This window comes from Saccopteryx leptura, chromosome 4, assembly GCF_036850995.1.
Source record: "Saccopteryx leptura isolate mSacLep1 chromosome 4, mSacLep1_pri_phased_curated, whole genome shotgun sequence".
NCBI lineage: Eukaryota > Metazoa > Chordata > Mammalia > Chiroptera > Emballonuridae > Saccopteryx > Saccopteryx leptura.
In genome coordinates, this window is record NC_089506.1 from 220,399,332 (window position 1) to 220,411,552 (window position 12,221).

A 12,221-nucleotide genomic window follows, 5' to 3' on the forward strand; every position below is an offset into this window, starting at 1 on the left:
TCTGTCTCTCTCTTCCCCTCCCGCAGCCAAGGCTCCATTGGAGCAAAGATGGCCCGGGCGCTGGGGATGGCTCCTTGGCTTCTGCCCCAGGCGCTAGAGTGGCTCTGGTCGTGGCAGAGCGACGCCCCGGAGGGGCAGAGCATCGCCCCCTGGTGGGCAGAGCGTCGCCCCTGGTAGGCGTGCCGGGTGGATCCCGGTCGGGCTCATGCGGGAGTCTGTCTGACCGTCTCTCCCCGTTTCCAGCTTCAGAAAAATACAAAAAATATATATATTTTTTATATAATATATATATATATATTAGAATATATATATTCTACTCACAAAGGAGAGCCTGACTCCTCCACTCTCCCTCCCCCTGACTTCTCTGATTCTCGTCTAAGCCACCCAGAGCAGGCACCTTCCGACCTGCCTCCCGGACACCGCCCCCTCTTTCTCCTAACCCGCCCCTCCCGTCGGAGCCGCAGAGGTACGGACACCCACGTCAGATCAGATCGTGTTCCTGCCGAGACATCTCCGTGTCCGCTCTGCCACGGCCCTGCCATCTCCCATGACACCTCTTCTTTTTATCCCTTATTGGCTATAAAGCCAGCAGCCACGGCCACCATCACAGCCGCCCAGCCCATGCAGGTTCGCATTGGATTCGGACAGTTGGTAAAGAAATAACGGAGCCAAGACCTGGTGGGCCATTACCTTTAATCCTAGCTTGCACCCGGCAGGCAAGTAAAAACATACTGGGCTCCAAAACCCACTCATTCAGTGCTCACAAAGCTACCGACTTATCCGAGTTTTCTAGAATCAAAGGTTTCTAGCTCATCAGCCTTATTCACCTCTGTTCCCCATCTCCTCTCTGCACAAATTGCACAAACTCCACACAAACTGGCTTCTGACTCAGCACTCCACCATCTTGGCTGCTTTTCCTGGCCTCCTCCACGTGGCCTTTCTCTGCTCTCCTCTCTGCTCTCTCCTCTAATGCTAATCTCAGGAACCAAGAGAGGAAGCTTCCAGGCTGCCCCACTTTATAGTGTAGAAATCAAAACCTTTAATCCAATATACAAACAAAGAAGTCTCTGACACCAAGTCACTTATCTGAGGCATAATGAGATTCCTCATGAGAGTGCACCACCCACATCATGCAATAGTCAAGGGTGTCGGGAAAAGCTTAGTCTTAAAACTAAGCCTTAGGCTATAACCACCCTGCCTGCTTACAGCCTGTCCCCCACACCCAATGCAAACTATAAGTGAGCAAACATATATCATATTTAAAAACTCATTTGACTAACAGAGACGCTATTTCACACCTCGGGGGTCTTTGCCATTCTGTTCCTTCTGTCTGAAATGCTGTTCCTTACACTCTTGACTTGATGAGCATCCTTCAGATGTCACCCTCCTGCTACATCCCCAAGAGCCTTCTCTTGATTTCAACCCAGATTTGGTCCTGAAGTTATTCGGTCTCAGGGGAAACACGACTTCTCATCGCTGTTGACTCAACCATGGCATTCGATCTGTACGACTCTCTCATCACGGTCTTGTTCCCGCTACGTGGTCGGCGAAGACTCACATTGTGTCCCCAAAGCAGCATTTAAAAGAGACAAGAGGCCCACCCAAATGGAGTCACCTCTGCTCGGCCACATTTACCAAACACTGGGCCTGCTCACAGTTTCGGCCTCTCCCAGGAGTGGAATTTTAAACCGACCCATCTGGAATTTCCTGGTCAGCACGAGTGAGGTCATCTGCCTGATTAGACTCCTTGCCTTCTCCTAAGGGATGTGGTCCTTGCCTGAAATAACCCACTTTTTTTTTTTTTTTGTATTTTTCTGAAGCTGGAAACGGGGAGGCAGTCAGACAGACTCCCGCATGCGCCTGACCGGGATCCACCCGGCATGCTCACCAGGGGGCGATGCTCTGCCCATCTGGGGCACCGCTCTGTTGCAACCAGAGCCATTCTAGCGCCTGAGGCAGAGGCCACAGAGCCATCCTCAGAGCCTGGGCCAACTTTGCTCCAATGGAGCCTTGGCTGCGGGAGGGGAAGAGAGTGACAGAGAGGAAGGAGAGGGGGAGGGGTGGAGAAGCAGATGGGTGCTTCTCCTGTGTGCCTTGGCCGGGAATTGAACCCGGGACTCTTGCATGCCAGGCTGACACTCTACCACTGAGCCAACGGGCCAGGGCCCTGAAATAACCCACTTTTTTTTTTTGTATTTTTCTGAAGCTGGAAACGGGGAGAGACAGTCAGACAGACTCCCGCATGTGCCCAACCGTGATCCACCCAGCAAGCCCACCAGGGGCGACGCTCTGCCCACCAGGGGGCGATGCTCTGCCCCTCCGGGGCGTCGCTCTGCCGTGACCAGAGCCACTCTAGCGCCTGGGGCAGAGGCCAAGGAGCCATCCCCAGCGCCCGGGCCATCTTTGCTCCAATGGAGCCTTGGCTGCGGGAGGGGAAGAGAGAGACAGAGAGGAAGGAGGGGGGTGGGGGTGGAGAAGCAAATGGGTGCTTCTCCTATGTGCCCTGGCCGGGAATCGAACCCAGGTCCCCCGCACGCCAGGCCGACGCTCTACAGCTGAGCCAACCGGCCAGGGCCAATAACCCACTTTTTAATGTCTCAATCCCCCCCTCTGCCTGCCTATCTACACCTCCCATTTCGCACAACCCCTCCGAGCACCCTCCCAGTTGCTGGATGAGACCCCGCCCCACTGATGAGTCACTTAACGAAGCCAATTAGATCTGCACGTTGGCTCGGCTGAATCCTGCGCTGTGGCAGCGGGCACCCAGTAAGCGTTTGTGAAACGAGCCAGGGTGGAATTTTCAGAGCTGTTGCCATATATCCTGGCACATCGTGACCCTGTCCCCAAGACGCACGCCCAGGACGCCCTCTGGGGGAGGGCACGTGTCCCGGCCGCTGCCCCCGGCCCCCCCCCCCCCCCCCCCCCCCCCCCCGCTAACCCGCTGGGAGTCAGGTGTTGCGAGTGAGCTCACAGTCTGTGGGCTGAGTCTCAGCTTTGCGGCTCTGTGTGACGTTGGGCCAGGTTCTCCGTGGCCTTCAGGCTCTGCCTGTGAATTGGGGTGGTGGTGGGGGGCACTGTGCCCTCACAGGGTGACCATGCCAGTTAGACCAGGCCCAGGACGTGCCACCCTGTACACGTGCCCAGCAAGTACCTGTGAGAAGTCCTTTAGCTTGTGGTCAGTCACAGCCGTGGCTGCAGTAACAGTAACACTGCTTGTCTCCCTGGGTCCCCCGCACCTGGGGGGCCGGCCTGGGTCACCTCTCCGGCTGACAGATCCGGAACCTGAGGCTCTGTGATTGGCCAGTGAGTCGGCAAGTGGAAAAAGTAGGACCCACACCCGGTGCCGCTGGCTGTGCCCAGCCCTCAAAACACACCCGGTCTGCCCGCTCACGACGAGACTTGTCCGAGGAGAGGTGCTATGCCCCCCCTCCACCCCAGGGCTCTCAGCTGCAGTTTTTCCTGCTGGCACGGTGTCCTGTCCCCAGGCCAGCCCCCCGCCCCCAGTTTGCAAAATGAGCATTGGGAGGGGGCGGGTCTTACCTTCCTCGGCATGCAGGACGCACCTGCCGGGGGCCTGCGGGCGGAGATGGCCGGAGGGAGGGGACGCCCGGCTTCTCTCCTGGACAGCCGGAGCTCGGGAGGACAGTGGCAGCCGCCCCCGCCCCCTGCACTGCCTGCTGCTTACTGAGAGAACCTTCTTGCGGGTCAAACTCCAAATTCCAGACTGCAGCTGAGATTAGAAAAAGTGAGAGCGATCTTCCCGGGACAGGACGGGACGGGACAGGATGGAGGAGAGGCTGGGCCCAGTCCCAGCCCTTGAACCGGCCACTCGGAGCCAGCGCCTGTGGGAAGGTGGCGTGCCCTGGGCTCCACCCTCAGCCTCCCGGGCCTCACCTGACGGGGGGCCGTGGCCCGGAGGGTGGGGGCGCCGCCCAGGTCCACTCACCCACTCTTCCACTGGCCCACCTGCATTCTGGGGACAGGCGGACTTGGGACAGCTGGAGGGAGGGGGGGACAGATGCTGGAGGAAGGGGGGGACAGATGCTGGAGGAAGGGGGGGACAGACGCTGGAGGAAAGGGGGGACAGATGCTGGAGGGAGGGGGGCACAGAGGCTGGAGGGAGGGGGGACAGACGCTGGAGGAAGGGGGGGACAGACGCTGGAGGGAGGGGGGGACAGATGCTGGAGGAAGGGGGGGGACAGACGCTGGAGGGAGGGGGGGACAGAGGCTGGAGGAAGGGGGGGACAGACGCTGGAGGGAGGGGGGGACAGACGCTGGAGGGAGGGGGGGACAGACGCTGGAGGAAAGGGGGGACAGACGCTGGAGGGAGGGGGGGACAGACGCTGGAGGGAGGGGGGGACAGACGCTGGAGGAAGGGGGGGACAGACGCTGGAGGGAGGGGGGGACAGACGCTGGAGGGAGGGGGGGACAGACGCTGGAGGGAGGGGGGGACAGACGCTGGAGGAAAGGGGGGACAGAGGCTGGAGGGAGGGGGGCACAGAGGCTGGAGGGAGGGGGGGACAGACGCTGGAGGAAAGGGGGGACAGATGCTGGAGGAAGGGGGGGACAGACGCTGGAGGAAAGGGGGGACAGACGCTGGAGGGAGGGGGGACAGTCGCTGGAGGGAGGGGGGACAGTCGCTGGAAGGAGGGGGGGGACGAGGAACGTCCAGTCCCGGTAGAGCCCCTCCGTGCAGCCCAACCGCCCCCACAGCAGGGACAGTGGCTGCCCTCTGTCCAGCCCCTGGCAGAGCAAGGGCAGGCGTCTTGGGGCCCTACCTGAGCAGCTGTCAGCAGTGACCGAGCCACGGCCAGGGCCCCGTGAGTGGCCCACAACACCAGGACAGGCAGAGACAGAGGAAGGCTCTCACTGGACACTCAAGCATTCAAGACTTCTAAAAAAAATAATAATAAATAACAATAGTGTAAGGCCAGGAGCCGCCATCATGGCCATTCACATGCAGGTTCCCATTGGATTCGGGCAGACGATAAAGAAATGGCGGAGTCAGAGGATGGGGGGCCATCCTATTTATTGGTGTCTCACCAAGACAGGCAAACCACAAAAGAAGACAAGGGAAAAGCAGAAAACCAGCTCTTCCCATGAAGAGCAAGGGATCAGGGAAGCCCCTGCAATTGTGATAGCAGGAACTGTGTGTCCAAGCTCCTGGTCTGTCCCACTTTATAGTGTAGAAATCCAAGCCCCTTAATCCAATATACAAACAAGGAAGTCTCCGATACAAAGTCACCCATCCAAGGCATAATTGGATTCCTCATGAGAGTGCACCACCCAGATAATACAATCATTCAATGGTGTGGGAAAAAGCTTAGTCCCAAAACCAAACCCCAGGCTACAACGACCTGGCCTGCTTATAGCCTGTCCCCCACACCCAATATAAGTCACAAGCGAGCAAACATATATATCACATTTACAAACTTATTTGACCAACATTCCACCCCTTTTGCTCGCTTTACAATCTAAACCACAGGCATCTTCCATGATGGTCACTGTGCAAGGAGTAGGATACATTGCATAAACAGAAATAGTACCAACTACAGCAATAGGATTAACAGATCAAAAACTATGGCCGAAATGAGAGAGCTGTCAGTGGCACCAAGAGAGGCAAATCTTTTCCCTCTGGCAGAATACAGGCCAGAGTTTTGTCTGCAGACAGCACCGTAGCTGGCACCAGAGGCCGCCCTGAGCAGGCATACCAAACCTTATTGGCCAATACACCAGCATCTGCTGGTTCTATGTGTAGTAAAATAGGGGAACTCATTATTGGCCATAAAGAAATTACAAAGGTGCCCTTCAAAATGCTGTCCCCTTGAGCACTCAACGGATAATACACTTCTACCTTAGGTGGCCAGGTGCTGGTTGCCCAAGGAGTTAACTGGAGGTCCACCTCTAACCCCTTTCCCCATGGTGCCAACAAGGCCACCCATCTCAGATGGGGGGCCTGTACAGTCCAGGGCCAAGTCCATTGAAGCCGTTGTCCTTTAAGAAGGGCTGTTGGAGCAGGCAAGAGCACGTTGCCCTGCTGTCCGAAACCTGGCTTGAGTAAAATGTCCTTGGTGCGTATCTGCAACTGAATGGGGGCAGCTGTCCGATGCAGGAGGGCCTCTACTGGAGCTGGGCTTCCCCGTCGAGGTCGCTCATTCAAAATCCGAAGTACTGTCCATAAGCGGTGTGTCCATCCAGTAAGAGAGCCGGTGCCCCCCTCCTGTTGCAGTCCCTGCTTTAAGAGTCCATTATAACGCTCAATGATACCAGCAGCCTGGGGGTGGTAGGGAACATGGTACTTCCAGTCCACCCCCAGCTTTTGAGCCCATTGCCTCACCGTTGAACCAGTGAAGTGGGTACCATTGTCACTTTCAAGGACCAGCGGTTGCCCGTATGCAGCACTCAGGCGGTCCAGAGCCTGTATGACTACCCTCTGGTCAGGGTTACGAGCGGGGTAAGCAGCAAGCAGCCCGGTGGCAGTATCTACACAAGTGACTGCATACTGGTACCCTTCTGACTTTGGTAAGGGTCCAATGATGTCTATCTGCCATCGTGTCAGTGGGACATGACCCCTCTGGATCTGTCCAGGTGACACCAGTGGTCTCCGAGGGTGTTCCTTGGAACATACTGCACATTGCTCACAGGCTGCAAGTACCTCTGCATAGGACACAGGCAAGTTCCAAGCCTTAACCGTAGCCCACATAGTTTTCTGTCCTGCATGGAGCAGGCGCCGGAGGAGCCACTGTGCCACATCACCTGCAGGTGCAGTCTCCAACCATCGCACCCTTGCCAACGTATCTGCCTCATCATTCCCAGGATGGGCTAGAGGGGCATGCCCTGTGACATGATATACTGTCACCTGCTTCTGGTGTCCTATTTCCCATAAGTCCTGCCACATGGCCTGACCCCATAATGGACGGTGCATTACCATCCACTGGTTAATGTGCCAAGTAGCAATCCAAAGGGTCAGTCCACGATAGACAGCCCAACTGTCAGTACAGATCACCAGAGGTGAAGGTTCATTATGGGCAACTAGCCAAACAGCTCTTAATTCTGCCCATTGGCTGCTTTGGCCTGTACCCATGTTCATCCAAATAGTCTCAGTGGCCGGATGGAAGGCGACAGCCGTCCATTTGGCAGGTTGGCCCCTGCTGGAACCATCAGTATACCAGGCATCTTCGGGGATGGGCACCCGCCCCTCCTGGTAGGGACTGACCTCAGGTTCTGCCTCCTGAGCCCCAGTTGCACCTGACTCTAAGGTCGCATAGGTGACTGGACCCAAGACTTCCTGCAGTTCTGCCCTCAATGGGCTGGTGCTAAGAGCACAGCGTTGTTGCAGATAGGCACCCCACTTGGCCAGGGTAGACATTTGGGCCATACCACTACGTGGTTTAGTTGCCCAATCTCTCACCCATCCAGCTATAGGGTATGTTGTTTTGACTGTAACTGGTGTTGTGGTTGTAATACTCTCAGTTGCCAGAAGGGCAGCATACACAGCTGCCAGCTGCTTCTCTACTAATGAGTAACGAACTTCAGCACCTTTCCACAATTGAGACCAAAATCCAATAGGTTGCCGTAGGCGCTCTGTCCGCTGCCACAAGCCCCATCCAAACCCCTCCAAGGTTACATGAACATCCAGCTCACAGGGCCTGGCAGGATCAAACACATTCAAGGCCTGTGCCACCTTGACAGCTCTCTTAGCAGCTGCAAATGAACCTTGTGCCTGCTCAGTCCAATCCCAGCGAACCCCCTTTCGAATAAGGTTGTACAAGGGGCGTAGTAACTGAGCCAAATGCGGTATAAGTGCTCGCCAATACCCCAACAAACCTAAGAATTCCTGTAACTGTTTTACCGTAGTGGGCACGGGGTAGGCTTGAATCTTATCTATAACTGCGTCAGGGATAACTTTTGTCTTACCCGACCAGACAACTCCCAAGAATTTAACAGATAACCCAGGTCCTTGTAATTTGTTCTCATTAACTGCCCAGCCACATGCTTTCAAATGGGATAGCAGGGTAGGGACTGCTTGCTCCAATTCTGAAAGAGAATCACTAGTTAGCATAATATCATCAATATAATGGTACATGCGGACTACCTCTGGCTGTTTCCATTTAGCCAGGTCAGCAGCCACCAGCCCATGGCACAAGGTGGGGCTATGCAAATAGCCCTGGGGTAACACTGTAAAGGTCCATTGTCTCCCTTCCCAACCGAAGGCAAATTGGTCTTGACTCTCTGCGGCTATATCAATAGAGAAAAAAGCATTGGCCAAGTCTGCCACAAAGTGGTATGTCCCCAACTCATGGCTTAGCCGATCCATCATGTTAGCTATCAAAGGAACAGCAGCGTGCAAAGGGGGAACAACTTTATTAAGTTCCCTGTAATCTACTGTCATTCTCCAGGTTCCATCTGCTTTGCGCACAGGCCATACTGGGGAGTTGTAAGGACTGTGTGCTGGCCGGATGATCCCCACCTTTTCTAGTTCAAGGATTGTCCCTGTGACTTCTTCATAACCACCTGGCAGGCGGTACTGCTTGGTGTTAGTCACACGCCAAGGGACGGGTAACTGCAAAGGGGAATGTGATGCATGTCCCCGCAATACTGCCTTCACAACCCTGATCCGCAGCCGGAACTCCCCAGCTGTAGTTTCCAACCACAGTCCTTGCAAGACATCTACCCCCAAAATATATTCAGGAATAGGAGATACATACACCTTATATGGCTTAGGAGGCAGTCTCCCTATCCGCAATGGAATAGTTATTGGCTTCACTTGAACAGTTTGGCCCCCATAACCGTCAATGGCCACTGGGGTCCCAGCAAACCGCTCTGGGTTTCCATAGAGAAGGGAACATTCTGCACCTGTATCCACCAAGGCCAACACCTGTTGTACATTGGAAGGGGACCAGTGGATAGCCAGTTCCACATGTGGCCTCCGGTCCCCGCCCATCCCCGTTAGACAGGTCCCTCGGCCTTTTTCCTATTCAAACTGGTACAGTGGGTCTTGGGAGTTCCCCTCTCCCTCGGCCGTCTCTATCATATAATCTTGTAACCGAGCTGTGCGCGCACCAAACGTTTTATTGGTAGCTGCTGGGGCCTTTCGTCTCAGTGGCTGGAACTTCTGTTCTGGTTTAAGCTGCCGCCAAAGCTCCAAAAGAATTTTATTAGACTGGTGTTGGGAAGATAAAATGTATTATGCTCACTTTGTTAAAGAGGCCGTTGCCCAGGTGATATTAATGTGTGTTGGGGTGGGCTAAAGGCAGGCAGAATCCTTGTAGCCTGGGGCTTGGTTTTGGGATTAAGCCTTTCCTACCCTTTTTGGTGTAAGGTGGTACAATCCTATCATGCCTCAGAGAAGTGACTTTGTATTAAGAGACTTCCCTATTATGTATATTGGATTAAGGGTTTGGATTTCTACACTATAAAATGGGAACGGAGTGGGAGTTTGGCTCTTGGTTCCTGAGGTTAGCATGAGAGAGCGGAGAGAGTAGAGCCAGCAGCTAAAGGAGGCCACGTGGAGGAGGCCAGGAGAAGCAGCCAAGATGGCGGAGTGCTGAGTGAGATGCCAGTTTGTACAGAGTTTGTATCTGGGATAAAGAAGAAGATGGGGAACTGAGGGAAATAAGGCTGGTGAGCTAGAAACCTTTGATTCTAGAAAACTCGGATAAATCAGTAGCTTTGTGAGCACTGAATGTGACTGGGTTTTGGAGCCCAGTGTGTATTTTTACTTGCCCGCCGGGTGCAAGCTAGATTAAAGACTATGGCCCACCAGTTTTTGGCTCCATGGTTTCTTTACCGACTGTCCGAATCCAATGCGAACCTGCATGTGAATGGCCACGATGGTGGCTCCTGGCCTTACAATTGGCGTAGTCTGTGGCAGGATTTGATACAGATCGGCAAGGAGTCTTTGAGTGGTGGAGTAGAGGACTGGCTAGTGTTAGGGTTCCCCATGGCTGTCCTTTTGGGGATTTTAGGCTGGCTGACTTTTACAGCCATGCGTGAGGAAACCGAGAGCTCTGTTGAAGAGGCTGCCTGGGACTTGCAAACCGAGCAGCGGGAGGAGCTGGAGCAAACGCAGGAGAAACCGATGCTGACCCTGGAGCTGGAGGAAATGCTGGAGGAGGAGGCCGACCAGGTTTGCGAGATTCGCCTGGAAATGGAGCAGCTGCTGGAGGAGGATTCAGAGGTTCGTGAGTTGCAGCTTGCCCTGGTTGTTGTGGAGAGCCAGCAGTGGCAGGAGGCTGGGGCTGAGGCTGAGGCCAGGTCTGGAGCTGCAAGGTATGAGGAGCAGAAGGCGGCAGCGGACGGAGGCTCGAGCCCGGCAGCCGGAGCTGGTGTTTTCAGTCCCACTTTGGAGGATGAGGAGAATCGGGCTGGAATTGCAATCCGCAGTCTCCATAAGATGAGAGCCCAGCTGGAAGGAGCACCTACTATGGCCCCGGTAGGTCTGCGATTTGGGGACATAGGGCTGGACATGCTTTCCGGAGCAGAGATGGAAATGCTGACTGCCATTGCCACGTGCTCCTCTTTGGGACAGTGTAAGACCTGCGAGGACGGCAGGGATGAGGGGGGTGGCTGATGCCCTATGTGCATGGACTGATTTCCTGGACTATGACCGGAGTGGGCATTGGCTCCTTTGTTGGATGGACTTACGGATTACGGATTTTGGACAATGTGAAATACCCCGATGGGGGTGGGCGGTGGCTTTGCTGGAAGCACTCCCCTGCCCCAGGAAGCTTTTCCCATCGCTAGAAAGAAAGCGAGGACATTTTGCGCTTTGGGCAAAGTGCTCAGAGACTGGTGAAGTGTACCTTTGTAATTGTTGAAACTGTATTATTTTTGCTGTTTTAATTTGTGTAATGTTCTAATGTAATGTTCTAATTTCCTTGCACAGGGATGCCGGTGGTATAAATTGTGGGTAGTAAAGTGAGCATAGGGGTGGATTGTTGGGAAGATAAAATGTATTATGCTCACTTTGTTAAAGAGGCCGTTGCCCAGGTGATATTAATGTGTGTTGGGGTGGGCTAAAGGCAGGCAGAATCCTTGTAGCCTGGGGCTTGGTTTTGGGATTAAGCCTTTCCTACCCTTTTTGGTGTAAGGTGGTACAATCCTATCATGCCTCAGAGAAGTGACTTTGTATTAAGAGACTTCCCTATTATGTATATTGGATTAAGGGTTTGGATTTCTACACTATAAAATGGGAACGGAGCGGGAGTTCGGCTCTTGGTTCCTGAGGTTAGCATGAGAGAGCGGAGAGAGTAGAGCCAGCAGCTAAAGGAGGCCGCGTGGAGGAGGCCAGGAGAAGCAGCCAAGATGGCGGAGTGCTGAGTGAGATCCCAGTTTGTACAGAGTTTGTATCTGGGATAAGGAAGAAGATGGGGAACTGAGGGAAATAAGGCTGGTGAGCTAGAAACCTTTGATTCTAGAAAACTCGGATAAATCAGTAGCTTTGTGAGCACTGAATGTGACTGGGTTTTGGAGCCCAGTGTGTATTTTTACTTGCCCGCCGGGTGCAAGCTAGATTAAAGACTATGGCCCACCAGTTTTTGGCTCCATGGTTTCTTTACCGACTGTCCGAATCCAATGCGAACCTGCATGTGAATGGCCACGATGGCGGCTCCTGGCCTTACAACTGGCCATCCAATTTCCCCTTATCTGCTCCAGCCGCAATCAAGTCTACCCACATCTGTGTTCGGGTAACCTTTACAGGCCCGTTTCCCTTGTTAGTTGGGGGGGAAACATAGGCAGCAGCCCTCACTGCTTTATGATCCCGAGCGGCCTCCAGCTCTCCCAAATCTGCTACCATCTGTGTAACTGCATTGATGGGCTGCCCCACATAGGGGCCCAAGATAGCCACAAGTGACCCAAAAAGGGCTGACGGGGCGCTAGCAAGGACAAATTCCCTCATTTTGGCCGTAAACACTTCCTCGTCTGGCCCACGAGACCCAGGGTTGAAAACAGCATTCTTCATACCTAGTTCTCGAAGGACCTTTACTAACTCACTGTAGCACTGCTACCGACTCATTGCCCCTGGCAGTTCTCCAGCATTCTGCCAGACCATACGAATGGCAGCCATCACCCATTCTAATAGGGTATGGTCTCCTGGGTTGCCATGGCAGTTCTGAAGACGCTGCCTCAAGGAAGAGTGTGTGGTAATGGCGGCCAATTTCTCCATCTCTGTTCCGGAGAGCATGATGCCATCCACCCCTATATCCCATAATCATAGT

General features: G+C 54.3%; 1 protein-coding gene across 4 annotated transcripts in view; it reads right to left on the minus strand.

The window, feature by feature from the left end:
- SLC5A11 (solute carrier family 5 member 11) overlaps positions 1-5,120 on the minus strand; it is a 60,248-nt gene extending 55,128 nt beyond the window's left edge. The window contains exons 1-4 of one of the 4 annotated variants that reach the window (XM_066383385.1): positions 5,044-5,120; positions 4,779-4,894; positions 3,895-3,998; positions 3,541-3,730 (exon numbers count right to left, since the gene is read on the minus strand). The gene's annotated coding sequence lies outside the window, so the exon portion shown is untranslated. Of the gene's footprint in view, positions 1-3,151; positions 3,215-3,540; positions 3,999-4,778; positions 4,895-5,043 lie in introns of those variants that run through there. The other 3 variants (XM_066383386.1, XM_066383384.1, XM_066383389.1) reach the window with 3 other exon arrangements.
- Positions 5,121-12,221: the final 7,101 nt, after the last annotated feature.